This window comes from Ailuropoda melanoleuca, chromosome 7 (assembly GCF_002007445.2).
Source record: "Ailuropoda melanoleuca isolate Jingjing chromosome 7, ASM200744v2, whole genome shotgun sequence".
Lineage (NCBI taxonomy): Eukaryota > Metazoa > Chordata > Mammalia > Carnivora > Ursidae > Ailuropoda > Ailuropoda melanoleuca.
Window position 1 is genome coordinate 111,438,305 of NC_048224.1, and position 26,516 is coordinate 111,464,820.

The following is a 26,516-nucleotide window of genomic DNA, read 5'->3' on the forward strand; positions in this document are numbered from 1 at the left end:
ATACAAATTTTATTGGAAATTGTGAAAATAGGCCAATGGAAAAGAGAAGTGCAAAAAACAAAAAAAACCCCCACTGATTAAATTCAAACTTGCCAACAATATTACATTTACAAACTTTAAAATAAATCCAGAAAATAGTATTTATTATGTACTAGTCACTTTATATAATTTAATCTCATTTAATGTTCATAACAATTGTAGAATAAACATATTATAATGATCCATATTTAATGAGTCAGAAACTTTGACATAGAATCTGCCCCAGTTTATATACTAACAAAGGGCAGAGTTTGTATTATACTTAGCTCAGAAATAGTGAAATTGGTAGGAAATTCTACAATTTCCTGGATCACAGGGATGCAGCAATGTTTTCTGAATAATTGAATAAAAGTAGTCAAGAGAAATATTTAGTATTGGAGTAGGTTTTTAACATGGGAGAGTATCTGGTTTGTTGTGGAAATGATCCTTTTACATCTATTTTCTACCAGATCTTAATTTTGTCAGTTTCAGGTTTGACGATCATGGTAATTCTAGGAACACGACCACACAAGAGGCTAAAAGTAATTGCACTGTACTCTTTGGTTACTTGTCTCCATGTACCTAGACTGACAGCAACTTGTGGTCAGATGCCTATGGTTTGTTCCTGGTTGTATCAGTGGCAGGTGCTGCCAAGGGGCTCAATAATTACCTGTTGAATGAATGAAGCATGTAAGAAATAACAATTTTAGATTTAAACAAAGAAAAGGCATATCATGAAGAATGTGGTCTTTTCACTGGACTACAGCCAGACTCCACAGGGCCTTTCATAAATTAGAAAAAGTGCTCTCTCAGGGTAGATAAATTAGGACAAGCAAATCATTGGGTAGATGTGCTCTCCCTGACTTGGCCTAGTCCTGCAGAGATTCTTCCAGAGAGCCATAGAGTCTAGCTATGCAAATAGAGCGTAGAGTTCCAAAACCACTTGCCCCCTTAGTCAAGCATGTTTAAACAGTGCACAAAATGTACAACTCTATTGGGTGTTCTGGTTTACCTCAACTTTCCCTTGATTTTTAGGGGGGGCGAAGTAGGGAGTAGTGTCCTTTTGTCTTTCTTAATCAAGAAAATCCTTGTCTGCCTAGTTTGAAAAGATGTAAAATGATTGCATTCTATTGGTTTATACCTTATTAGACATCCATGTCAGTCTTTATTACTCAAAGAAAGTGCATTAGATAGATTAGTTCCTTCTCTCCTTATACTGTAATCTATAAATAATTTTTATAGGACCTTTTCAGATTTTGGAAACCAAAAATATTGAGCCCCGAAACTATATATTTTAGTATTGGAACATTCTTTGAATTTTCTACTGATTTTCTTGCGCCATTTTTCTTGTTTTGTATTAGATAAGCCACTAGAAAATAAAATAGCTAAATTCAGACTCTAAAAAACATGAATTTGTTTTTTCTCTTTCAGATACGTGTGCATGCGTGTGCACGTGCGCGCACACACACACACAGCATTTCTGCATTAAGTGGGAACTTAGGAGCAACCTGATTCATAGCAAGATACACAGGAATTCTATTGGAATCAGTGGCTCTCTGAACTTCTCTGATTAGCTGCAAACGATTATTGTAGTGATAGTTTCTTAAGAAGAGTTTAATAAAACTTAAATCTTAAAACTTTAATTCATATCATTTAGATACACACGCTCCAAAAATTAAGAAATTAAAACCAACATGCCTTTCTTGACCAACAGAATGGCCAATTAAAAGCCCTTTATGCCTTGATTATAGCTCTGCTATAATGTGCCTTTTAAGAGTGATATTTGTATTAATTTTAATAAGGACCACGGAACTGTTTTCAATTTCAGACATATGGGGGGAAGAGAATGTTTCAATTCAGCTTGAAAGTCCTCAGGCTAGAACATTGGTTTCCTGTCCTCTAATGCATTCACAAATGTGGATGAATCTCAATATCTTTTGTAGCTCCCTTTCATCCTCATCTTTTTTTTTTTTTAAATAAATAAGATCCATGACCAACTTGGGGCTTAAACTCAGAACCCTGAGATCAAGAATCACAAGCTTTACTGACTGAGCCAGCCAAGCGCCCCCTTCATCTTTTCTTTTATACTGAAGTTTGTCATTCCTTAAGCTAAATTTACAAAGTGGAGAGAATTCTTATGATGGAGAAGAGAACTTGTACTTTCACTAGCTCTGAGGGTGATGCACTTTGTTGCGTGAGAAGTGTGTGTGAATATGAGCAGGTTCTGTTCTCTCCATTCGTAAACAGGTGCAAGGACAGCTCTGTCAGGAGAACCTTTGTGAGCATTAGTGAAATACATAGCAAAGTGTTTGGAAGAATGCTAATCCTAGCATTAGGATTGCTAATGCCTACCAATATTAGTTGACCCCTGCCTTTTTAGAAACATTAATTTGTAGCACTTTTAAAATGTTGGTTTCCTAACGTCAAGGCATTTTCTTTTCTGGTTCATGTTGGTTTTACTATTGCCTTTACTGTTGAGTAGATGCAACCCTGGATTGGCCTCCAGGTGTAGCAAGAATAGATAACAGAGGATTTGGATCATCTGGAAAACAGTACCAAGTGGTAATTAAAGGATAAGGGCTTTAGAAACATGACTTTGAATCACAACTTTGTATCAAACTGTATGAGCTTGGGCAAGTTGTTTAACCTCTCAAAGGCTTTGTTTGATTCTATTGCAATAGCCCCTCCCTCTGATGGTTATTGTAAGGATTAAATTGTATAATTCATGTAAAGTATTTAGCATAGTGTCTGGCACATGTTCAGTTCTTGGTAAGTGACAGCATTTTCTATTGTTGACATGTGATCCTGGAGAATCATTCTTGGTCCAAAATTCCCTTCATATAGGTTGATTTATAAATCCTAGGAATAGCTACAATAAAATAAACTCTGGAGATTTTTGAATTTGTGCAAAGTGGAATATATTGCCAAGAGTAGTTATCGAATAAGCCTTAATATACCCTAAATTGTTTCCAATGAACCAGACTATATGTATACTATAAATAAAAATAATAATGAGAATGCTTATAAAATGATATTAATGTTTTCTATTTGTTCAATGCAAACTTTATTTGCCAGGCACTTTATATATAATTTTAAGTACTTATAACAATGGCACAAATTAAATGCAAATCAAAACCACAAAGAGATATCACCTTACACCTGTCAAAAGGTTAGACTCAAAAAGACAAGAAATAATAAATATTGGTGAGGATGTGGAGAAAAAGGAACACTCCTGCACTGTTGCTGGGAATTCAGATTATTGCAGCCACTGTAGAAAACAGTATGGAGGTTCCTCAAAAATTAAAAATGGAATTACCGTATGATCTGGTAATTCCACTACTAGGTATTTACCCAAAGAAAACAAGAATACTGATTAAAAAAGATATATGCACCCCTATAATCATTGCAGCATTATTTACAATACAAGATTTAGAAGTAATCAAAATGTCCACTGATAGATGAATGAATAAAGAAGATGTAGTGTATATACACAATGGAATATTACTCAGCCATAAAAGAATGAAATCTTGCCATTTACAACAATATGGATGGACCTAGAAGATAATGCTAAGTAAAATAAGTCAGACAGAGAAAGACAAATACCATATGATTTCAAATTCATATGTGGTATTTAAGAAACAAAACAAGCAAAGAAAGAAAAAAGAGGCAAGTGAAAAAACAGGGTCTTAAATACAGAGAACAAACTGGTGGTTTCCAGAGGGGAGATAGTTGGGGAGGTGGGTGAAATAATTGAAGAGATTAAGAGTACACTTATCATGATGAGCATGGAGTAATATATAGAATTGATGAATCATTGTATTGTACACCTGAAACTAACGTAACATTGAATATTAATTATACCTCAATAAAAAATAAAAATATATAATTTTAAGTACTTAGAACAATGACACAAATTAAGTATCAATTTTCATATTTTCTAGATAAAGCGGAGTCTCAGAGAGATTAAGGAACATCTCAAAGACTGCACAGCTAGTAAATAGAAGATCTGGGATTCAAAACCAGGTTTGTTTTACTTCAGAGCCTTTGTTCTTTCTGATACACCTGCTGATGTTCAGAGATGATTCCAAGTGGTCTACTAAATTTATCCTTCCACTTACATGCAGTGAAAATCAGCAGGTGGTTTTGTCTCCTTAGTGTATATCAAATATTTTACTGCCAATTTCACAACCTCTGAGAGAATCCTACATTCTCTTCTTTGCTAGAATCCAGAATCCCTTTAGCTGATTAAATTATTTCCATTGATGTGGATTTCAATTCAATCTAAGAGCAACAAGGCACTGTCTTGACAAAGGATGTGCTGTTGTTAGGGGTTTTTCGGAGAGGCAATTCTTTCATAACTTTTTCAGTTCACTGAAGCTGAGAATAGCATTATTAACATCTGTCCAGTCCATGGTAAAGAAAAGTTCCAATAGGGAATGGTTTTCCTTCTAGTGGATCTTTTCATGAGATTTACAAAATGATTTTTTTTTTTAAAAAGAATCAGTACAGTATTAGGAGAACAAATCAGTGTTACAAAGACCAAAGATGAATAAGACATAGATAGCTAGGTGGGAGAGACAGAGATATAACCTAATAATGAAGTTAAAGGTACCAGGAGAGATAAATGTGTATAATATAGTAGAGGAACCAAGGGGAGGAATGATCTGGTTCATGTATGGGAATCCAGGAACTTCTTCAAAGAATTGAAAATCATTGAACTGAATATTGAATGTTGACCTACACTCCTGCCATACTGACTACAAGGTATGGGGTTTGCACACCCTTCCCTCAGATTCAATAATTCATTAAAAATGAATCATGGTACTCAGGAAAACACCTTACAATTATGGGTTTATTATATAGGATACAACTCAGAAAAGAAATGGAAGCAATGTCTTGCGCAAGGTATAGCGGGAAGGTGTACAAAGCTTACATGCCCTCTCTGGACACACCGCCCTCCCAACACTTTGATGTGTTCACCAACCCAGAAGTTTCCCAAACCCAGTTTCTTAGAGTTTTTTAATTGAAAATTTTATTATGTAAGCACGATTGATTAGATCGTTGGCCATTGGTGATTGATCCAATCTCCAGCTCCTCTCTCCGTCTAATCACTTGGTTGGCTTTTCTGGTGGCCAGCCCCAAGTCTGAAGATATCTAGGTCCCTCCCACAGGTCATCTCATAAGTATACAAAAGATGGTAAATTCCAGAGGTTTCAGGAGTTCTGTGCCAGGAACCAGAGATAAAGACCAAATATTCCTATTCTTCTATACCACCATGATTCATTATAGAACCTCCAAACACACAAAGCAAAATCAACAGAATTAAAGGGAGAAAAAGACAATTCCACAATCGTATCTGGAGATTTCAGTACTTCTCTCTCACTAATTAAGAAGCAAGTAGACAAAGGAGTCAGGAAGGACATAGATGATGTGAACAACACCGCTAACCATCAGAACATAACTGATATTTATAGAACACCACTCCCAGGAGCTACCAAATATGTATGCTTTAAAAATGTACATGATAATAATGGTGCGCTATAAAACAAGCTTCGATAAATCAGAAAGGATTAAAACTGTACAAAGTATGTTTTCCTAACCACAACAATTAAACTGGAAATTGAAAACCTCAAATTTTGGAAATTAAACAATTTTTAGATAATCTGTGGATCAGAGAAGTAATAAGATAAATTAGAAAATATTTCAAACTGAATGATAAATTGACAACATATCACAATTTGTGGGATGCAGCAAAAGCAGCACTTAGAATTTAATCTTTAAATGTTTATTTTAGGAAAGAAGAAAGGTCTAAAATGATCTAAGATTCCATCTTAAGAAGGTTGAAAAGGAAAAGCAAAGTAAGGTGAAAATAAATAGAGGGAAAGAAATAATAATAGAAATCAGTGAAATTAAAGAAAAACAACAGAGATATTTAAGAAAACTAAGACTCAGAGGGGAAGAAGCTGAGTGGCCTGGGGATGCCAATGTGAGGATGCCCAGGCTGAGGGGACAGACTGTCAGAGGTCATGTGGTCATGGGAAGGGTTTTGTTGCCACTGTTGTTTTACCGTAGTGTTTTGAGGCATGTATTATTTTTTTAACAGCATTTTGAAATTTAAAATTTGAGTATAATCTTATCTTGCTCAAATCTTATCTTGCCTGCCACTTTTCTATGCCTCTAATTTCTCTCTGCCATTTAGCACTGTTGACAAGAACCTCTTCCTGATTTCTCACTGCCATCATCTTGGCTGATTCATAGCAATATACAGGTGCATGTAGATTCCATTCAAGATGTAATGCCTGGGGCTCCTGGGTGGCTCAGTCCGTTAAGCATCTGAATCTGACTTCAGCTCAGGTCATGATCTCAGGGTCCTGGGATCGAGCTCCACACTCAGCCAGGATTCTGCTTCTACCTTTCCCTCTCTCTCTGTGCCTTCTCCTGCTCCTACACACATGCTCACTCTCTCTCAAAAAAATAAAATCTTAAAAAAAAAATGTGATGCCGGCTGAGCTGGATTTGGTCTTAGTATAGGGCCTCTAGGAGAGTATTGTCTAGAAGAGAGGGCTACGTGTACTTGGTTCCATTTAACATGCTGTTGAAATTTGCAAATGCTGTGTCCTTTGGTTAAGAATGTAAGTTACAATTTGGGCTATGGAAAATGACAATTTGATCAATGAATATTTGGTGTTAGTTTCCATTTGAATTTGAATTTTTTTGTTTAGTTTCTTAAGTGACGTCGTAAGACTCAGTAAAAGTTTGAATAGGTTGGGGCACCTGGTTGGCTCAGGTTAAGCCTCCGAGTCTTGATTTCCGCTCAGGTTATGATCTCAGGGTCGTGAGATCAAACCTTGCATTGGGCTCTGCTATGGATGTGGAGTCTGCTTAAGATTTTCTCTCTCCCTCTCCCTTGGCCCTCCCCCACCCCCACCTCCTGCTCTTTCTGGCTTGCTTTCTCTCTCTCAAAAAAAAAGTTTTGAACAGCTTATGCATAAGCAATTGCATCTTATTATGCAATTTGACCATAACATACGTTTACTTCATTGTGTCTTTCCTTCCTTCCTTCCTTCATTTCTTTGTTCCTTCCTTCCCTCTCTTTTTCTTTCTTTCTTTCTTTCTTTCTTTCTTTCTTTCTTTCTTTCTTTCTTTCTTTCTTTCTTTCTTTCTTTTCCCTTCTTTCCTTCCTTCCTTCCTTCCTTCCTTCCTTCCTTCCTTCCTTCCTTCCTTCCTTCCTCTTCCTTCCTTCGTCGCAAGTCAAATAAGAATCAAACACCCCTCCCCCTAAGGGTTTAAAGGAGATTTGTGACCCCTACTGAAAAGTAGAAAATATAGAACTTTGTTATCCAGAAATTTGTGATATATATGGATTCAGCTATGCCACAAGACTGATATTATCCTCTGAAGCTAACTACAGTCAATAAAGAAGCCTCATCTAAGATGATTTTTTGTTCAATCCACAAATACCAGCACTATCTAAGAGCTCCACTTTATAGAGGTGCATGGAGAGAGCCGAAAGAATATGTCTTTGAGTCAGACAGACGTGGTTTCAAATACTATCTGCGCCACCTAGTATTTCTGTAATCTTGATTGTGTCCCTTGAGGGGTTTGAATGTCAATATTTTTAATGCCTGCTTCACAAGGTTACAGTGTGCTTTAGAGGAAATAATGCATGTAAAGTGCTGGCACAGAGAGGTCCTTATGTTCTTCCCTCCTCGACCTGTAATACAATAAACTGTGGGTGACTAGTAGTGTTTGCATTTTCAGAAAGCCAGTGTGGCAGACTGGAGGGAGAAGGCTTTTGAATATGTTAGACATTGAGGACAGTGCCTGGCATAATTAATGCTCAATTAAGAGTAGCTTCAGGGGCGCCTGGGTGGCACAGTGGTTAAGCGTCTGCCTTCGGCTCAGGGCGTGATCCCAGCGTTATGGGATTGAGCCCCACATCACTCCTCCGCTATGAGCCTGCTTCTTCCTCTCCCACTCCCCCTGCTTGTGTTCCCTCTCTCACTGACTGTCTCTATCTCTGTCGAATACATAAATAAAATCTTTAAAAAAAAAAAGAGTAGCTTCCAAAAAAAAAAAAAAAAGAGGAGCTTCAGTTCTAATATTTTTGTGCTCTTACGATTTTTTTTTTTATTAAGGTTTTCTTTCAAGACACCTTCTATTTTCACTGTGTTCTAATGATCAAAACCCTCAGGGGGTGCCTGTCTGGCTCAGTCTGTAGAGCATGCAACTCTTGATCTCGGGGTCATGAGTTCAAACCTGACGTTGAGTGTTGAGCCTACTTTAAAAAAAAAAAAAGAACCCTCAGGGTTCCGATCAGCAACGTTAGAGCTCAGATCAATTTCTAGTTCAAATACTGGATATTTAATTTTATCTCTGCCTCTGTTTACGAGAGCTAGAGAAGCCAATCTCACTGTTCCACATGCTGCAGAGCAAAAGGATGGTCTTGAGCTCAGTGAAGGTTATTTTTCATAGCTCTAAGAACCTAATCTTTATGATTGATGACTGTTGTTTTAAGATTTAAAAAAAGTCCCATATGAAGAATTCATATCTCAGATTATTGATTTCTATTGAACTTGCCTACTTTTCAGTGCAACAGAGTATATGATCAGGGAGGTAAAGAGCAATATTTATTTGATTAAAATTTCTTCTGCTTGATTTTCTTGTTGCTAGTGGCAACCAACAAAAGAATAGATCTAAAATGATAGGTAACAACCACAATGATTACAGTCTGTATTTTTACCCAGTTGTGATTTTAAAATAGCTTTTCTATTGCTTATAGTCATAAAAATGATTACTATATATGCCACCTTAGATATATTGACAAACCACCTACCTAAACAACCCTATTTCACTAATGAACCTCTTGCCAGGGCTTGGAGAGTCAACGTCAGGCCACATGTGCCATTGCTACACTAATGGCTGTAGAGAAGATGATACTATTTACATTACAGAAATTATTTCCCAAAGTGCATTTCCTATTAACTGGTATGTTTTGGATCAGCGTAACATTACGTGTTGCAGCAGCATTTACACAGTTTGTGTCTTTTTGAAAATAGTATCACTTCCTAAAAACAAAACAAAACAACTGCATGTAATCTATTTAAGAATTTGGTGATTCTGGTATATAATATACTGAAGTCTTCAAAGTCGACTAAAAATATACCCTTGGCAGATCTGTTCATAATCCAGTGAAGTTCTATTAGACTCCTTTCCAAGGACAGAAGAACATCTTTGTAAGCAGGAAAGTATTAACTTTACAAAAGTATGACACACCTTTGTGATGTTTGTTCGATCTTCCAAAATCGAACCTCACATCAGGAAAAAAACACTAGAGCAGTTCGTGACATAACAAAGGTTGAGTCTTCCTCCAGTCTTCTTGTTCATTTGCAAGCCAATGGAAAGAATCTTCTAGCACATGATTGGATCTCTGGTTGCTATGATGCTATCTGTCTGACTCTTGGAGTGTCACATTCACATGAACAGGACTTCCAGAGGAGTGGCCATTATCAAACTTACAAAGAGACTTCAGCTGGACAAGAAACCTTTTTTGGTGAAAATCTTGTGTGCTAAATTGCGTTTCTTGAGACCATGGAAAGGTCCCCCATTCACTGCGCGTTAAAGGGCAAGCTGCCCTGAGGAGGAACACTTTAGGCTGCTAACAGTTACAGCACAGTAGGGGATGAAGTTGGGAAGCAGAGCATTTTCTAGTCAGCTGGGAATTAATGGAGCCCTTACTCCTGATGAGGGGATGACCGTTGGCAGCAAGATGGGACACAGGAAGCATAATGCAGGGAGAGCCTCTCTCAGCTGAGCAAGGCAAGAGGGCAGGGGAGGAAGCCAAGAAGTGGTGTGAGAGGATCAAAAACATTTTGTCCACTTCAGAAGATTTCCTAAGCCTGGCACTCGGGATCATTTCTAATTTAAAAAAAAAAGTGCTCTTATAAAAAGTTTGATCTAGCCAAAGTCAAGAGATTCAAGTGACAGTTCCCCATTTGCCTTTCTTCTAAATCTGTACAGCGATGCAATACTGCTTATCTTTTTGCTTCAATTTGCTGCAGGCGATGAAGCTCTGCTCTTCCTGGCTCTATGCGGGAGCTGGCTCTGAGTGAGTGTTGCCAGGGCGAAGGTTGGAGTACTAAAGAAGTGATGAGTAAGCTATTAATCTTAACTCAGCTTGCCTTCTCCGTGCTCACTCAAACTGGAATGGATTGGAGCCCTCCTTGTTTCTAGGGCTCACCAGGGGGATACTATTTATTAAATTAGAAAACAGCTTTGTCTCTGGGAAGAAGAATCTGGCTGCAGCCCTGATCGTCAGGCCTTCATCCACTCAGTGTGTGCACTTCCATGGCACTCCCCATGGCACTGGTGGTGCCCTGTGCACACAACCAAGTCCCACTCCATGGAGGGCACATGAGAATATGCTCTCTAGCTTGGTTATTCCCATCCGTGATATTCAATCCCTTTCAGTCACATTTTTATTCACTAATTTGAAGCTCTTTCCATTTTCTCTTTGTGATTGAGAGAAGCCACACTCACTGTTTTGCCTGAATTTTCTCAACTTGTGTGCTTCTGACATTTCTCCTCTCAGTAGCTCATTCTACAAAATCCCCCAAATTTTGAATTTTTGAGAAACCCTAGTGTTTTTGTGAACTTGCTGAATTAGATTCCCTTTTCCTTCCTCCCTCCCTCCTTTCCTTTCCTTTCCCTTCCTTCCTTCCTTCCTTCCTTCCTTCCTTCCTTCCTTCCTTCCTTCCTTCCTTCCTTCCCTCGTTGTCTTCCTGTAGGTATAAATTGTGCAGTAATTCTTTCGATGTGAAAATTGCAGTATTTGGACCAGAGTTCTTGTTGCTGCTATAATAACAAATTTAGTGACTTAAAACAGTATAATTTTATTATCTACATTTCTGGAGGTCAGAAGGCTGGAATGCCCTCATTGGGTTAAAATCTATGTGTCATCAGGACTGTGTTCCTTTTAGAAACTCTAGGAGAGAGCTGCTCCTTGCCATTTCCCCCTTCTACAGTCTGCCTGCATTCCTTCTGTGGTGGCCTCTTCTGTCCTCAGAGATGGCAGTGGCCGATCAAGTCTTTCATGCTCATGACTCTGACTTTATTTCCCTCCTCATAACTCCATCTCTGACTCTTACACTCTTGACTCCCTCTTTTCACTTATAAGGACCCTTGTAACAAGTATATGTCCCTCCCTTTGCCCAACTCTCCTCCGCTAGGAGCCTGCTTCTTCCTCTCCTACTCCCCCCCGCCCTTGTAACAAGGGTCCTTTACATTGGGCTCACCCAGATAATCCAGCATAATCTCCCCATCTCAAGATCCTTGATTTAATCACATCTTCAAAATCTCTTTTGCCATGTAGAACAATATATATACAGCTTCCAGGGATTAAGATGTGAATATATTGGGGAGGTGGGGGGAAGGTTATTATTCTGCTTATTATAGACTTAATGGGCTCTTAAAAATAAGGTTCTTTATTCCTTTCTGGTTGAAATGATAGCTCCATCTAACCTAGATTCTGAATCTTCAAATCTTGGCCCAAATGCTTGCTCATCTGCTCTGCCTTAAGTCCAGTAGAACAGTATCAGATGTAATACTTTCGTAGAAGAATATATTCTATTATAGGCCAGAATAAATTCTTTATGTGTGCAGGTAATACACATTTTAGTGAGCTGAAAATGAGCTTGACTCTGCAAAATATCACCTTATATTTTGCCACTTTTACAACCAGTTTCAAATACTCAATCATTTTAGTAATGGCGCATGAATACTATTTTGTGTGCTACAATATTTCCCAACTTTTGTCCTTATGTTTTTGTACTTCATTTTCTTCTTTTTCCAAGAAAATCAGATGAAAACTCTATAATATTTTCTTGGAAATAAAAAGATATGTCCTGTAATGACTGCGATGATATAATTATCGTTATTCTATTGAAGTGAATTTTAGACCAGGATGATTTATAAGATACAGTAAAGCATCAATAAACATCATTTAATCTGCCAGCCCCTGTGTGTTCATAAGAATAAAATGTCATTCCTGTCCTTGAAGAATCCATAGCTTAGTAGGAGGGAGAGATCATGCACAGAAAAGAGAATTAGCAACCTGTGGTAGCAAGACTCACACTAGAAAATTAAATAAGGTGATTCAAATTTTGTTAGTAGAGGACATTCAGACTTTAAACATGCAAGCAAAGGTATTTCCTTGGAAACTGGAGGTAAGTGTCACTTTCTTAAGTTTGTATTTGAAACAGAGGAGGTTAGCAATTACAATACATGTTGAAATAAAATTTCTACTTTGAAATATCTTTCATATTTATTTACACATTTCTTCTTGATGTCATATTAAAAGATTTGATGATATTAATGAATAGGAAACAATGTACAGAACATTAAAGTGGGTATTTCAGAGAAAAGAAAAGCAATTAAAATATGTATCTTGATTGTTGGGATTTTTGTTTATAAAATACCATTGCGTATCTATCCCCCAAAGGAGTATGAAGGACAGAGGTTTGTGGAGGAAGAGTAAGAACAAGATAGGTCTTGCTCCTGATGAATGGGGATGACAGGCAGGTCCATAACATTAATTTAATACAAAAATAATATAAATGATTAAATCTTAGAGACACGTATACAATTACCTATGGTAGTGTGGAGATAATCACATTAAGAATTAGTTGTTAGGGGGGCGCCTGGGTGGCACAGCGGTTGGGCATCTGCCTTCGGCTCAGGGCGTGATCCCGGCGTTATGGGATCGAGCCCCACATCAGGCTCCTCCGCTGGGAGCCTGCTTCTTCCTCTCCCACTCCCCCTGCTTGTGTTCCCTCTCTCGCTGGCTGTCTCTAACTCTGTCGAATAAATAAATAAAATCTTTAAAAAAAAAAAAAAGAATTAGTTGTTAGGAAAGACAAAAGATTAAGAGACAGAGTTATTCTTGAGTGACTGCTGAAAATGCCCATATTAAGGAAAAAAATCATATATTGTATGTTCTTCTTCTTTAAACATATATTGTACTTATGAACCCTTTTGATGTAGCTTTAGTGTATTCATTCAATAGAAGATATGACTAGATTTGTAACAAGACCATGTGATCATCTTCTCTTGCTTTTGCCTACCTATCCTGAGTTGGCTTTGGGAAAAATCTTATTTGATCAATGTAGAGTTGCATTTCCTATCTCAAAGGATTAAAAATTTACTCTGCATGTATGTGGTTGGAATTGGGTTGAGGTCGCATTAAATATGGTTGTAATGGCTGGGGCCAGTTGGCTGGCACAAATGAAGATGACAGAACCGCTATCTTGTGTCATGAGTTTTGCATTCACTTGCCACCCTTTGCCAAATGATGCTTTATCCCCCTTGAAATTGTGCTTGGTGGTTTGGGGTGAACAATAAAATTCAATAATAGTAATTCCAATCTTATTGATAGATGGCTAATCAGCCTTTATGTCTATATGACACCAAAATAACTAACCCTATTATTTTTAATTGCTTGAATTTGTTATTTTGGCTACACAAAATCTTCATAGTGAAAGTCATGTTGAAAATTAGCCAACAACACATGCTGAATAGAACTGTAAGGAAATTTTAGGTAAACTTTCATTTGGAAATGAAGACTTTTGTGATGAATGGAAGGGCCCATAGAATACTACTGTCCTGTGGCTCTGAGGTCTGCTGGAGCCCTATAGTGACATATAGAAGCCAGGAGAATGATGGGCCAACATAACTAGGTCTTTGACTATTTTAGGGTATGAACATCTGAATGACATGAACCCAGTAATATCAAATACCATTCCCTAGGAAGAGAGGTGGGCTAAGTCTTTGCAGTTTGTGTAATAGATAAGCTGAGTCAAAGATTCCAAAAGATTTTTTAAGATTTTAAAGGTATTTTTCGAATTAAAAAAAAATCCAAAAAGATTTTGTACCCTTAAAAACATACTGTCATTTCCAAGCAAGAAACAATTTTTGCTTTTAAAAATAGGCTTGGGGCGCCTGGGTGGCTCAGTCAATTAAGCATATGACTCTTGATTTTGGCTGAGGTCATGGTCTTAGGGTCCTGAGATGGAGCCCTGTGTGGGGCTCTGTGCTCCACTTGGGATTCTCTCTCTCTCCCTTTCCCTTTGCCCCTCCCCCTGCTTTGTGGGTGTGCGCGTGGGTGCACGCTCTCTCTCTCTCTCTCTCTCTAAATAATAAATAAAATCTTTTTAAAGAAAGGCTTGGGGCGCCTGGGTGGCTCAGTCATTAACCGTCTGCCTTTGGCTCAGGGCATGATCCTGGCGTTCTGGGATAGAGCCCTGCATCAGGCTCCTCCGCTATGAGCCTGCTTCTTCCTCCCCCACTCCCCGTGCTTGTGTTCCCTCTCTTGCTGGCTGTCTCTCTCTGTCAAATAAATAAAAATAAAATCTTAAAAAAAAAAAAGAAAAAGAAAGGCTTAAATAATAGCCTCAATTGTTTTTTAAGTTGTTTTTTTCATTTCAGAAACTTATTTCCAAGGCAAGGTCCTGAATTTGATTTTGTTTGTTCCTCAGACAATTAAAGGCTTGAAGGACACTAGGGCCAAGAGCATATGGCTGACACAAAGAGGCAGCTAAGACCGTTCGAAATTCCCACTTGTGAGAAAGTGGTTTGAGCCTCCATTGTCCAGATTAATTGTCTGTGTACTAGAGTATTATTCAGTTTCCTCCTCCTTTTGACTGGGTCCACTATCAGTATGGCAGAACTATGACTGTAAATCTGACCAGTGATTTATTGTGGCCAGTTCATATATCCATGAGCGGCAGGAGCGTGGGAATGTTGGGGCTTTTGCCGTGCAAGGTGAGCTCCATGTTTTGCCGTAACTGAGTTCTGTGAACTCTGGCCATATCGCATTAGCCTTCATAATACAAAGACTTGGGGCAACTGATGTGCTTCAGCAAGCTTTGGTTTTACGTACCCCTCCCTTTTTTTGTCTTGAATTTTATTTTATTTTTTATAATTTTTCTATTTAAATTCAATTAATTAACGTATAATGTATTACTAGTTTCAGAAGTGGAGTTTAGTGATTCATCAGTCTTATATAACACCCAGTGCTCATTACATCCTGTGCTGTCCTTAATGTCCAGTTATCCCATCCCTCTACCCACCTCCCCTCCAACAACCCTCAGTTTGTTTCCTATGATTAAGAGTCTCTTATGGTTTGTCTCCCTCTCTGATTTCATCTTGTTTTATTTTTCCCTCCTTTCCCCTATGATCCTCTATTTTGTTTCTCAAGTTCCACATACGAGTGAGATCATCTGATAATTGTCCCTCTCTTTGCCCAACTCTCCTGGCTGCTTGGCTCTGCATCCTTTCAGCACTTCTGTACTAGAGTGAGCCTGTGGGTGCAGTACTTCCTCTGGGTTTCCATATAAACAGCAATTAGATTGGAGTTTGGGTTGTGTAAGATATACAATTTCTCCTTTTTATTTTATTGCATTGGAAAAATAAGGATACTATTTACCTTGCAAATTTATTTCAATAATGATCATAAACGTATGTAAAGTGCTGAGGAAACTAAGTAGGATGTATGTTCATCCAGGGAAATGTCTGTGGTTTTTCTTTGTTTCCCTTTAGTGTGGATATTCAAGAAATGTTGCCAAATAAGAGACTGCTCAGATTCAAACACAAGAGCACATGCTGAAACTGCCTTTGAAAATGCAAGCCAGCTGGCTGCTCTAGACAGACTCTTAGGAAGAAAGCCTTCTTCATCTAATTCATAAATGGGAAGTGGAATTGCCAGGCCTAACTGGCTTGTTTATTTATTTATTTTTTGTTTAAACAATGTATTGCTGAATAACTGTGACAACATTAAGAAGAGAGTGCACTAGGAAAGTGAGGGGTGACCTTTCACGAAGCAGTGTGACAACCATCTCTATATATGGAAGAGTCTAGAGATGATTCCATGAAGGGAACACTCTGTATGGGTGGTACGACCTCTGGCAAGCAGTTGGTAATCAGCAAGCGTGCGTGTATACCAGCTTGACTGGTGTGTGTGTGTGTGTGTGTGTGTGTGTGTGTGACATGAATATATTCCATATTATGTCTCTCTCTCCATATATACAGGGGAGGGCATGAAACAATGTGGAAGTAGGCAACCATCAGTTTGTTCTTTGTATTTATAAGAACTGATTCTGCTTTTTGTTTCTTTATTCGTGTGTTTTGTTTTTTAGATTCCACATGAGGGAAGTCATTTGGTATTTGTCTTTCTCAGGGGAAGAAATGGGGGCATGGGCGAAAATGGGTGACGAGAAGTGGGCCTCCAGTGATGGAATAAATAAGTCATGGGAGTAAAAGGCACAGCATAGAGAATATAGTCAATGATATTGTGATAGTGCTGTACGACAGACATGGTGGCTACACTTGTGGTCGAGCACAGCATAACATATAGAGAAGTTGAATTACTGTGTTGTACACCTGAACCTAATGTAACATTGTGTGTCAACTATATCAAATTAAAAAAAAAAAACAAGAAGGAAAAGAAAACAAAGAAAAAATGTGAAAATAAATGCTGATTTCTGTCTATCTATCTATCTATCTATCTATCTATCTATCATCAACATTTATTTTCATGCTCTTTACGCTCTCCCCTGTATTGCGGGGCTGGAAGCCTGAGAACCCTGTTTTCCAGACTCCTTTGCTTTTGGCTTTGGTTATAATTTATGTTCTGTCAATGAAATGAACTCATGCAAGATCCTGAAGGTAAAATATAGGGTCAATGAAACCATATATGAAAAAAATAAGAATTCCCTTGCAATTACAAATAATAACTTTCCTAATTTATTGGTTTTGTAAGTTTGGAATTGTGATCAGAGACCTTTCCCCCTTTAAAGCAAGAAATAGCTGTTCAGCTTTCACTGCAATGATTGAATCCTTTATTAAAAGGAGAACGAATTTTTTTCCTTTTAGCTGACTTTTAATGTGACATTGTTTGAGAGACTGAGCACAAAATTTTTAAACAGATGACAAGGCTGTCACCTTTGAGTGGCATAAATTTAGTAGCAACAGTAGAGTTTTTATTATGATTTCTTTAAAGTATGACACCCCAAAGTTATTCCTCTATGCCTTCACAATAAAATCACATTAAGTGGCAACGTTGAAGACAGTGATTGGGAGAAAGGTGAGTATGAGGAAGGCAGTATAATTATCATCTAAGGAAATAGCACTAGATTTGTGGGAAGGTAATTGTACGTATTACTGAGCAATGTGATGATCCTCTCATACAAAAAGTTCATCTCCAAGACTCATTCAGTCACGTGAGCTATCAACTACATCTGGTCTTTGATAAATACATCCACTCTAATAGCAGTCCCTAAGATGAAAGGTTTGGATTCTTTCAAGGAATCACAAATTCATGGCACTCAATCTCTGCAGCCTGAAAATATGAAATGAAAACTCTAGCATGCTGCCTTGAAAGCCATAAAATTATACTGGAATCCTATTTTTGGACATAAAAGGAAGACATACATAGGACATAGCATGTTACTAATTAATTCATCTCTCTCTCTTTATTCCTAAAATGATTTTAAGCAACTGGTTACGATAAGAAAGTAATGCTTCTTGGTCTGATATAAAATGAGGAATTGCCCAAGATGATCCCTAAGGTGTCTTCCATACCACACCCTTTATGAGAAAATCTGGGGAGTCTGTCTTTCAAAACATCATTACAAGGGACCATAAGGTGAAGTCTTAATAATAAACCTCCTTATGTGATGTTTAAGGTAGACCTAATTTCATTCTAGAATCTACCTGTTATTTGGATTCTTGTGATTCTGAAGCTTACAAGTGTTCACGGCATTGTTGTAAACTTAATTCCCTGGAAAGTTAGGAGATGAGGATTTGTCCTCTATTCTTGTTACTAACTTGATGAATTTGGCAAATGCTTATTACCTTTCAGAGGGCAAATTTAGTAACAGCAGGAGAATGTCTTATTACAGTCCTTATATTACATGAATTCTAAAACTACGTTTGGTGATTTGGAGGGAAGGTAGTTAGATGGACAGTGCACTTTTCATCTAGCAAAGCAACGTTTAACTTGTGAAAGGTAATGTAGTATTACTGGAAAAAGAGTTTCTTCGCTGATAAAATAGACTTCCTTTTGAAGCAAAGGGTGTCATTTTTATTCTGTTGGGAAATTTTTCAAGCCAACATTTTATGTGTTTTTAAAAAAAGAGTTTAAGCAACATAATTCACAATAACCAAAGGGTAGAATTAACTCAAATGTCCATCAACAGATGAATGAAGGAACAAATGTGATATATACATAAGTGGTCTATTTATTCAGCCTTAGGAAGGAAATTCTGACACGTGCTACAACATGTGTGAAACTTGAGGATATTATCCTAAGTGAAAGAAGCCAGTCATAAAAGGATAAATATTGTATGATGTTGCTTATACAAGTACTTCGAATAGCCCGATTCACAGAAACAGAAAGTAGAATGGTACCTGTCAAGGGCTGGAGGAGAGGGACATGGGGAGACATGGGTGCAGAGCGTCAGTTTGGGAAGATGAAAAAGTTCTGGAGATGAATAGTGGTGAAGGTTGGGTAAGAGTGTGAATGTACTGAAATATATAGTACTGTAAACTTAACAGTGGTTAAAATGACAAATTTTATGTTATGTCTGTTTTAACCCAATTAAAAAATAAATATAAAAAGAAAGTTTAAAATGACTTCAACTGCATCATGTTTATCCCTTTTCCTAATTTAAGAGTGAAATAAGTCTCGTTTCTCCAAAATTCTGTGTCTCAGCTGCTTTAAGTCTGAATAAAATGTCACCAGTGGGTTTTTGTCTCTTATAAGATGTCTTGTTTGGTAGGCCATTAGCTTTGAGACACATGTTTGTAGCTTTGAATTCAGATAAAATAGAATTATCTCTAAGTTGCATCTTGTGTTTGTTTTACAATTAAAAACATGGAAGGTAAATTAAGAAAAATAATATTACCATCTTGGAAAATTGCCTTTTGGGAGATTACACGCAAGACAGTTTATATTAAAGATGCGATATTACCATTTGTTCTTATTGGATGTATTTTAAAATGCACATTTTGGCATCAAGTTAAAGATGCTTATAAAATATTTTTTTACTTGTTAAAGGGGACCCAACTTATTGATGATATGCTTCTTGTTCTCCTATGAATATTTGACCAAATCCTTCTGTTCTTTTACCTTTTTACGGTGTTTAAAGTAATCTAATAATGCCCTGAAAAGTTGTTTATTTTTCTATTTATTTTCTGTTATAATAACTCTCATGAAGGCCTTTATGTCTCAAAGTGTCATGCCAATAATACTAAAGTGAGAATAATTTTTCCATTTTTTAAAGTGAAGTTACCATGATCGATCAAGTTTTAAAATTCAGGTTCTCATCCAAAAACTTGCATAATATTTATTTTAGAATAGTACCTACCCCCACCCCAGGTGGGTGGTAAAAGGTAAGAGGAAAGAGGACACAAAGCACCTAGACATATTTTTGACAGAATATAAGGCACCTTGAATTTTTCCTCAGTAGTCCCCTTTTGTATGATGAGTTTGCTATTACTTATGTTTTGGCAGAAAATTTTCATAAATGTTTAATTCTTTTATACATAAAATAATTTAGAGGGGCGCCTGGGTGGCACAGCGGTTGGGCGTCTGCCTTCGGCTCAGGGCGTGGTCCCGTTGTTACGGGATCGAGCCCCACATCGGGCTCTTCTGCTATGAGCCTGCTTCTTCCTCTCCTACTCCCCCTGCTTGTGTTCCCTCTCTCACTGGCTGTCTCTATCTCTGTCAAATAAATAAATAAAATCTTTAAAAAAAAATAAATAATTTAGAGTAAAATATAACCATCATGAAGAATAGCCAATAACTTGTAACATTGTCCTGAATTTAAAGGTGAAAGCATTTATAATGTAAGCACAAAGACACTTGGAAGCTCAGTAAAGTTATCAGAGAAGTCCTGTAAGTCACGAGTGTCTGCAGGGGCAGGGACGGGTGAGGCGAAACTTTTAATATTAAATACATCTTGGGCAGCAGTGGCCCTGGCCTTGGACACGATTCCTTATAATAGTTTTTTCCTCCCAAATCTGTTGCAAAATGTAGAGTTTCAAGTGCTCCCAGATGGTTATGTCAGTGAAAGTGAATTTCATGGTGGAAACGCTCTCTGTTTGGAGTCCTTGGGAGTCAGTTATTTCCCCATGAATGGTTCAAGTTTATTTTGGGTCAGTCTGAGTAAATGTCAAGCACTTTTTCACATGGTGAAAGTGAACTCTTCTGTGGGCACTTTCTATAAAAGCCAGATATCATGGCAAAGATAGGACAGCTCCTCAGTGCTTTACAGGCAATTCTCAAATCCAAACTCCTCTGAAAATTCAGACTTTGTTTTCACAACTTCCTTGATAATGTTATTGGAGCAGACCTGATGTGACTATTCAGAGTTTTAACTAGTTCTACTCATTATAAATATTTGTACATTGAACTGTAGAAATATTAGTGTTTGATTACAGATGCTGCCCTAGAGCTTGCCAGGAGTGTTCCATAATGTGATATATGCATAAAAATCAGAACATTTCTGAATTCCCAAGCACCTCTGGCTATAAGGGACTAAGAAAAGGGATTTGGGTCTATACTACTGCACATATTTGTGTTACTACTACTAAGTAATGATATTCTTTCACAAAACAAATATTTATTGTATGCATATTGTGTCACGCACTGTGTCAGGGGTGGGATATACAATTGTGGGGAAAACATACAATTCCTACTATCTAGTTGGGGAAACAATCACATGTACAGCTATGTAATTACAGATATACTTCTATCTATCTGTGTATCTTTATGTTATATACATTTAAATATACCAGATATAAAATTGTATGTAATATTGTATACGGTATATCATACACATATTAAATATATGCTATATATAATTTCAGATTGATATAGACAACCATAGGTTATATCTATTGAAATAGATAATTATAGGTATATAATTATAAAGTATGTTAGATTGTATAAAAGAGAAGAACAGAGTTCAGGAAAAAAATGGGGGAAGGTCTAATATAAGTTAATGAATCAGGGAATATTTGAATGGAAACCTGAAGAGTTACTGGAGTAGACAGGTGAAGGGGATGGGGAAGTATCCCATCTAGAGGAAACAGGTTGAACATAGGTACAGGAAAATGTGAAAGGTAGAAAAAGACTATATGCTTAGTGCATGGCAAGGGATAAGAGATTAAGACGAAATGCAGCTTTAGAAGCAGCAGAGGCTAGATTTTTCTGGATGGACCATGGAAAAGACAAATGTTACTCTATTTGCTGGGGAGTGATATAATCAAATTTAATTTTTAAATTATCATTCTAGGATATAAAAGGAATTCAAAGAATGAATTGGAGTTGTGCAAAATTGAAAGAAAATAAAAAGCATTTCCGATGAGAGATGATGGAGAAAAGAGCAGAGTGAAGGAAGTGGAGATGAAGAGAAAGAGATGGAGTCAAAATTTAATTTGGAGAGAAGACTGGCAGGGCTTAGTACAGGATTGGCCACAGCAGTTGAGGGAGAGGCTTGCTATTTTCTGGGTGAATGGAGGTGTCACTTGCCAAGACAAAGAAGACTGGAAGAGGTGGGTATTGATCTGGGCTGGGGTGAGGGGACAGCAAGAATTCCATTTTAGACACATTAAGTTTGTGATGTCCAAGTGGACATCCAAGTGGACACGTCAAGTAGACATTTGGATACACAGATCTGGAGCTGAGATATAAATTTGGAGGCTATTAATTTGGGAGTTATGATACAGATGGATTTAAAGCATAGGAATGGATGAGGATACTTAAAGAATGAAGACAGAGAAGAAGGTCAGACGCTGGCCTTCAGCCTTGTTGGGGAATTTCAACATTTAAAAATCAGGCAGAAGAGGAAAAATCAACAATGGGGCATGAGAAGGAGCAACCAGACTAGTAGGAGAGGAACCCGGTGAGTGTGGTATCAAAAAATCCGAGAGTAAAGGGTTTTAAGAACCAAGTGCTCAAGAATGTTGAATGCTGCAAAGAGGTAGGAGAGAAAGAGTCTGAATGGCTCCTTGTTTTTGACAACAAGGGGGTAACTTGTGGCCTTAGTGAGAGCATTTTCTGTAACTAGATTGTGGTAGGTCAGTCAGTAATGGGGTGGGGTGGGTTTTTTGTTTGTTTGTTTGTTTTTGTTTTTTTCCAGAAGTTTAGTTGTGAGGGGGAACAGAGAAACAGAGATAAATAAAGATAAATGCAAGGGCGAAGAGATTATTCAAAAGATAGGAGCTATGACCATATGTCTGAATGCTGATGGGGAATAATGACAGGGAGAGAAGATGCTGAAGATGCCCAGGAGAGAAGGGTTCCAAGGAGTTGAGGCCACTGCGTACTCTTTATGAGGGTACTACGGTATTTCATACATGAACCCACTTTAATCCTTACAACACCACTAGACATAAGTATCACAGTTGTAACACCTCATTCCATTCCAAATGGCTAGGAAGTCCAGCAAGAATAGCTCCAGGCTTACGCATGTCTACTAGGAATATCCTCGAAGTTCAAAGGAAAGTGCAGATGTTTCTGTCCTGCTCTCCTTGGTTGCCTCTGGTCCCTGCCAACTTTGCTGTCAGCAGGGGCTCACAGAGTCCTTCCTCCCTTGTCTCCTCCTGTCTCATCTTCATTTCCACGTCATCCTCTGCCCTCTCCCTTAGTCCTGACTTTTTGTCAATGTACTACTTTTACTTATGTTAGTAAGTTCTCTTTGCATTGTATCCCCTATTCTTGGGAAGCATCCATAAAGTTCAACAAAAGCTAATATTGATCACTTCACATAGCACATCTTGGATTTATTCACTTAATTAAATGCCTGTTGTGTGCTAGTTACTGTCCTATACTGTGATGAAAAACAAATATGGGGCTTATGCTCTAATGTGTGTGTATGTATGGGGGAGTGCAAATGCTTGGTGAGTGAACCAATAAATTATTTTTAAAAATATAATTTCAGGTTATGATGAATTCTATGGACAAAATAAACCAGAGCAATGTAGTGGGGAACTGAATGTTTCCTTTAGATTGGGAGATCGGGAAAGTTCTGAATACTATGCTAAAAGACCCCTCTCCACTGAGGGTGAGGATGGAAACAAAGGGAACCCACCTTGACCTACTGGGGAGAATGATAATTATCAAAAGTGTGAAGGGGAAAGGAATGTGGTCTAACAACCTACTCCCATTTCACAGATGCAGAGGGCAGTTAACCTAGTCTGTTCAAGGCCCTTTGACTCAAAAGGGATAACATTATGATTCCAGCCTCTGTCTGGTTATTTCCTGAATAAAAGCACCAGCTTTAAGCTTACAATATTTCCCAGGAAGCCTTGAACAGACCAATCTACCTGGCTCTACAAGTGAGGCTATTACCAAAATAAGCATCTTTGGATGAAATGATTTATGTGCAAAAGCACTGTGGATCTTTTGGAGACAGTGGGCAATGTGAAATCAAGATTTTCACTGCCACACCATGTTATCATTGTGAAATGTCATTTTTTAAGACAGGTCTTAAAATTCTGCCAAAGGCCACTTAGTCTTTCCCTTCTTTTCTAGGAAGGAATGTGCCTTAATTTTCCCAGAAAGATGGGTGTTCCCTTCAGAGAAATAAATTGCTCAACCTTGCTCAGTGGCAGCCAACTACAGAAAATCACAATAATTAAGGCAGGATTTTTCTTTCTTTTTAATATCCTGCCAAAAGTATTGCATAGAAATCCAAGACTCTGCATGGTGTTCTGCTCTTCACCATTGCCGAAAATTGATCCAGAAATTGCTATTGCTTGATTGGTTTGACTCAAGTCCCTCCAAGTTTCCCACCAGATACCTGGGGTGTACCGTGAGGTATAACTATGGAGCATGGCTTTGTAAAGTATGGGGAGGTGCTTCCTCTGGTTAGCCTTTTATCTTGAATACAGTTTAGGGGATTATAATGGAAAGTAAAGCCAAGAAATAGCCTACCTATTTTAAAAGAGCAAAGGGAATGAAATGATCTTTACATGGTTAGAAAATAAGATTTATGAGGAAAGATTAAAGAAGATGGGAAGAATGCATAGAAGGCTGAAGGTAACAGATGTCAGATTGGTGCTTGTTACTATTTCTTCCCCATTCCTGGGCTGGACCTCAGGGTCCCCTGAAAATCCTCTGGAGTACCTCAAGAAAGCCCTCCAAGCTCTGCTTCCTACCTTCATTCTGTACCTCCTTCTTCTGGTGTCCTCCTCCCTTTCTCTCCCATTTCTTCGTGCCTGGTTTATTTCCCCTACCAAAGCCTTTATTTGTCTTATTAAGCTGTATTGTTTTCTGGCTCTCATAAGAACCACTTCCCACTCCCATGTAGTGGTTAACTAAAGATGAGCCTTCATGTTGGTTTCTGGCACATAGTTTTGCTTACTAAATGTTTTTTGAATTGAATATTTACAACAATGTCTTTGCCATGGCTATCTAATGTTAGGCTGGTGCTTTGAGAATGAGTGACACACAGAGAGAGAAAACAGCAGGTCTCTATAGTGACAGCAATTCCCAGTAGCTTGGTTTTCCCATTCCAGCTCCCGTCTGTGAAGATCTTTAGAATAACATCAGTTTTCTCAGACTGATGTATTGGTTGGGACAGGCCAACTGCTATAACACAGAGTATTAAAGTTATAAAGTTTGAAATCTGGATTGGAAATCCAAAATAAAAGTTTGTCACTCATATTAGCCTAGCTGGCTGGCTTTACTGGGCAGCTGTCCTCCAAATAGCAATGTAGGCTTTAGATCCTTTTCTTGATCCTTAGATTTCTCTATTGAATGTGTACAAGTGGAAAAAAGAGAAAACTGTGTATGTGAGGCCTGGAAGTAGCATATGACTATTCATATGCTGTTCATTCTATTCGTATTCCACTGACCAACGCCCGGTTACAGGCTACATCCAATTGGAAAAATGGCTACGACATGTCACCCAGCAGTGTACTTGGAAAGAAAGGAAAAGTCATTTGGTGAACAACTAACTCACGGCTAGCACAGATGTCATGAGTGAACCTCTGTTTCTATTAATCAAATGACTCTAACTAAAATGTTAAGATAAAGTATGGCTGCTGCAAAGGGTATATACAAAGTCTTCAAAGACTCTTACCTTTGAGAAACCATTACATTTTGACAGACAGGGTTAAGGAAATGAATTGAGACGTATGAGATTGTACTGAAAGTTAAAATATACATGGTCGATATACTGGAATTGTGACCCTGACAATATATTAAGTGTTTCTCATGCAAACCAATTAGGAATATTATAGTATCCACTGACGACAATTCAGTCACACTTCTGCAATTTTTACAGGACATCTGACCCTTCCCATTTATCTCATTTTTAATATTTTCAAAAGGAGAAAAGCTCCTTTGTTTGATCTGCTTACATGTGTTATCATTAAAGAATGAAAGAACAAATGAAAGAGTGAGAAAGAAAGAAGGGAGGGAGGGAGGAGGGAGGACAAATCATACTTAGTACATAAACACACCCACACTTTTTTTATGACCATTTTGCTACTGTTTTGTTAAACAATGGAACCTATTAAATTTTGGGATTTTCCTCCCAACTGTGAAAAAAATAAACAAGCAGAATTTTATTTCAGTGTTTGTTTTGGCATCAGGTTTAATTATTTTTCTTTTCTTTTGGTTATATCAGCTCGCCGCCTCTGGTCTGTCAGCGTTAGCCCCTCATACAGGAGTACTATGGGGTTCTGGTGGAGCACATATTAAAAATAATAAAAAAACAAGCAATTTCACAAACACCAAAACCTGGAGGAGGTTTGGGAAGAAGAGCAGAGCCTGGAGAGAATAAATAGAAACAGAGCTACAAACCAGATTAAGGATCAAAGGACCCAACTTCTTCCTAAAACATTCGACTTTATAAAATACCATCCTGGGAGCAAAATGACTCATTCAAATGGCATACAGTGTGAGGATGGAAGGGACAGGGAGGCTGCAGAGCAGCAAGAGGCCTACATCAGCAGTCTGGCAGATTTGATTTGGAAAATTCTGATGATATATAAGAAACTAGAGATTAATATCATCCCATAGAATCATTCTTCCATTCCTTCCTCCTGTACAGAGCACCTCCACCATGAGAGATGCTATGCAAGACACGACCCAGTCAATACATCCTTTTGAGGAATATCAATTAACATTGTCCAGCAGTTCAAGAACCTCAAGGCTGACTATCCTTCGCAAAGGAGGCCGAACAGCTCCTGTGTCTGGAGGGCATGGCCTGAGGCAGCACCGACACCTGGGAACAAAGAGAACCATCCATGGAACTCTGGGCCTTGCCTCTGGATGGAAGATTAAACTGCCTTACAAGGAAAGTGCCCAGGGAGATGTGCTGGGTGAGTCCCATCTCTTGCTTACCTTCTACCTTGCAATCTCATTCTCTGGTCAATATTTATTGAGTTACAAACGTGCAAGACGATCAGGGCAATTGAGTGATGTGTGA

General features: G+C 38.0%; 1 protein-coding gene across 2 annotated transcripts in view; it reads left to right on the forward strand.

The window, feature by feature from the left end:
• The first annotated feature begins 3,970 nt into the window (after positions 1-3,970).
• The window catches only part of SCEL (sciellin), a 187,665-nt gene continuing 165,119 nt past the window's right edge, over positions 3,971-26,516 (forward strand). The window contains exons 1-2 of one of the 2 annotated variants that reach the window (XM_034665334.1): positions 3,971-4,041; positions 26,139-26,409. The gene's annotated coding sequence lies outside the window, so the exon portion shown is untranslated. Of the gene's footprint in view, positions 4,042-21,527; positions 21,631-26,138; positions 26,410-26,516 lie in introns of those variants that run through there. The other variant, XM_034665333.1, reaches the window with a different exon arrangement.